The sequence below is a fragment of the Nicotiana tomentosiformis genome, chromosome 2 (genome assembly GCF_000390325.3).
Source record: "Nicotiana tomentosiformis chromosome 2, ASM39032v3, whole genome shotgun sequence".
Taxonomy (NCBI): domain Eukaryota; kingdom Viridiplantae; phylum Streptophyta; class Magnoliopsida; order Solanales; family Solanaceae; genus Nicotiana; species Nicotiana tomentosiformis.
In genome coordinates this window covers 125,309,945-125,313,741 of record NC_090813.1, presented here as the reverse complement: position 1 = coordinate 125,313,741, position 3,797 = coordinate 125,309,945, and positions in this window count along the sequence as shown.

The following is a 3,797-nucleotide window of genomic DNA, read 5'->3' as shown; positions in this document are numbered from 1 at the left end:
TAGTTGTTTACTTAGAAGACATAGTCATCTATAGCCGAACACTTAAAGATCATTTGTCTCGCTTAAGAAAAGTGCTGGAAAGTCTTAGAGCCTATCAACTCTATGTCAAGATGGAAAAGTGTGAATTTGCAAGTCGCGAAATAAAGTTTCTTGGCCATTTGGTTAGTAAAAACCAAGTGCAAATGGACCCAAAGAAGGTGCAAACAATAGTTGATTGGCAAGCACCAAGCGGGATAAAGGATCTAAGAGGATTTTGGGCTTGGCAAATTACTACCGGAAGTTCATTGCAGGCTATTCAAAAAGGGCTGCTCCTTCGACGGATTTGTTGAAAAAGAATGTCAAATGGGTTTTGTCGGATTCGTGTGACAAGGCTTTCAATGCATTAAAGAAGGTCATTGCATCTTAACCAATCTTGAAACTGTCAGAATTTGATTTGTCATTTGAAGTACACACTGATGCTTTAGATTATGTTGTTGGCAGTATGCTGGTCTAGGAGGATCATCCGGTTGCATTTGAAATCAGAAAGTTGAACGCTGCAGAGCAACATTATTGTGCACATGAGAAAGAAATGGTTGCAGTAATTCATTGCCTCCATGTTTGGAGAGTCTACTTGCTGGGAACAAAGTTTGTGGTGTGGACGGACAATGTGGCTAATACATACTTCAAAACTCAATAGAAATTGAGTCCAAAGCACACCCGGTGGCAAGAGTTCTTGGCTGAATATGACTTTGTTTAGGTGCACAAACCTGGAAAATAAAATCAGGTTGCCGATGCACTTAGTCACAAAGAGGTATTTTATTCAACTTATACACTTATTCGAATTGAATATGATTTTTTGGATACAATCAAGTTATGTGTTGTGAACAATCCATTGTATGTGAAATTGATGGATCAAGTAAGAGACATGACATTTAAGCGGTATTGGATCGAGGACGATCTGTTGCACTTTAAAGGGGGGAGAATTGTACTTCCTCAAGGTGTTGGATTGCATTGTTCTCTTCTAAAGTAGGCATGACACTCCTTATGCTGGTCATTCGGGTATTGAAAGGATATTGGCGTTGTTGTCTTAAAATTACTTTTGGCCAAAAATGGAAGATGACGTTGAGGCCTATGTGAAAACTTGTCTGGTTTGTCAACTTGACTAGACTGAACGGAAGAATGAAGCTAGTTTGCTACAACCTCTACCGATTTCGGAGTGTCTGTGGGCTTCTGTTTCTATGGACTTTATCAGTGAGCTTCCAAAGGTTGATGGCATACAATCAATTATGGTGGTGGTAGACAGATTCTCAAAGTATGGAATTTTTGTGGCTGCTCCAACTGTTTGTTCTTCTGAAGTAGCTGTTGAATTATTCTACAAGAATGTTGTGAAACAATTTGGGGTTCCAAGGGATATTGTGAGTGATCAGGATCTGAGATTTACAAGCTGATTTTGGACTACTTTGTACAAATTCTTGGGGGTTGATTTTAAATTATCGACTGCAAATCACCCACAAAAAGACGGGCAGACCGAACGTATCAATCATCTACTTGAAGAGTACTTGAGGTATTATGTGATTGCTAATCACATGAATTGGGTTGAGTTACTAGACAATGCACAATTTTGTTACAACTTGCACAGGTCTTCGATAACTGAAATGAGTCTGTTTGAGATTATGTTGGGAAAACAGCCTGACACACCGCTGGAAGTTCCTCAATTAAAATCAGGGGGCAAGTGTCTTTCTTCTTATAGATATGCTCGTGACAAGAATGGGTTGCTGGCTGAGGTGCGAGACAACTTGAGAGGAGCGGCTAAAAGAATGAAAAGGAATGCTGACAGAAATAGGCGGCTTTTGGAGTTCAATATTGGTGACAAGGTGTTGCTGAAGCTTACTCCAAAGATTTAGAAGATAATCCGTAGAGAAACATCATCGTCGGATGATTCCAAAGTATGACGGCCCGTTTGAAGTTGTAAAGAAGGTGGATGAAGTAGTGTAACACCCCGGAAAATTTTGAAGTACTTAAGCGCTATTAAGAAAGTCGATGTGCGTTAATTATATTATTTTGTGTGTAGACAAGGACTATTATATGAATGATATTAATTGATAATGATAATACATGTATGAGGTGCATTAATAATGGTTTATGGTCTAAGAAGGGCCCCAAGGCTAAGTCAAGTTGAAAATTTTAGGATGGGATAAAAGTTTCAAGTGAGTTTGCACAAGACCTAACTTCAGACGATCATACCTCTCTTGATAGGAAGATTTATATGGTGTATCACCTATCATATTAATTCTCTTTGATTTAGTTTCCAATGGTTCAAACCGTTCATCATTTGTACATTCCTACAAGAAGTTATGACCAAATTACCAAAGGTTGCCAGAATGCGATTCTGCGACCAATTCTGTGACCATTATGCGATCGCAAAATGGATAAGCGACCGCAAACTGGTCGCAGAATGGACCAAAATAGCCCAGTTCTGGGCACCGATTTGAACCATTGTGCGACCCGCACACCAATTGCGCGGTCCATTGTGTGACCGCATAGTTGAATTCGGAGGGTTAATTTTCCCCTTTTCATAACCTGACCCCATTTTGATAAATAGGTTTTGGGGCTTATTTTGGGGTATTTTTATGAGGGTTTTAGAGAGATGTAAGAGAATTTTAGAGAGAGAAGGAGGGAACCTAACATTATAATCATCCAATCTTGCACCAATCTTCAAGAATCAAGGAAGCTAATCACAAGATCTTCATCTAAGAGGTAATGTTCCATACCCTAGTTTCCAATTTCGAATTTGGGTGAAAGATGGTTGATTTGGAGTATGATTCTTGGGTATAAGAGTATTATTTATACATGCCATTACTAATAAGGTTTGTGGGAAGATTGTTGAGCTCAAATAAGTAAAGATTGGGTTGTGGAGTGAAGAACATCTTGTAGCTGAACCTTGTAGTTAGATTTGCACACCTAGTGTTTGATAAAATGCTCAAATGAGCTAAGATCATGAATATCTTCCTAATAATGGTTCAATTTTTGTTATGTCTCAAAATAGATTGGGATTGCTAGAATTTCTGGAACGTTGTAGTAATTTAAAAAAAGCTCAAATCAAGGTATGTTGGCTAAACTTTGTCTCTTAGAATAGATATCCATAATGTTCCCGTAATATCAAGTATGATTGGCTCATAATTTCTTAACTTCTATATTCTGAGTTATTCCCTATAAACTTGTTTATTCCGAATGAGCCTTATGTCGAAATATAGATGTTCAAAGTATGGTTTGCATATTAAAATGTTTTGGCTTTGAGTTGTGTTTTAAATGAGAACTAGTATACCAATTGGGTGAGAAAAACTCGATATGCTTAAGACTCATAATTGTTCATATGTGTACCTAAAGACTTTATGTGAAGTGTCTTGTTGTTGACAACCTATAAAGGTGGTTGGAAATGAAATAATTGAATTAGGGATATAGAGTGTGGCCAACGTGCCAAGAATTTAAGTTACGATTGTGGCTAGTAGTGTAAATAATTTGAGAAAATGCGATAAAGAATATGAAATGAGCCTCGACTCAATTGTTTAAAAATGACTTCGAAGATAGAATTTCCTAAAAGCTTTTGTATTCAATTCAGGCCCATTAGTGGCTGCTTCAACTAATGCTTTTCTTTATAAATATATCCAGTGTGGTTCGAGTTCTATATACTCATGTGTTGAAATTGTACATTGTCATTTCTGGGGAAGAGTATTGCAAGAGTAAATGGTGTATTGACTGTTTATGTGTGTTTCTATTGTTGGTTGGTATGCCTCATTCTTTGGGAAGAAACCATTTGT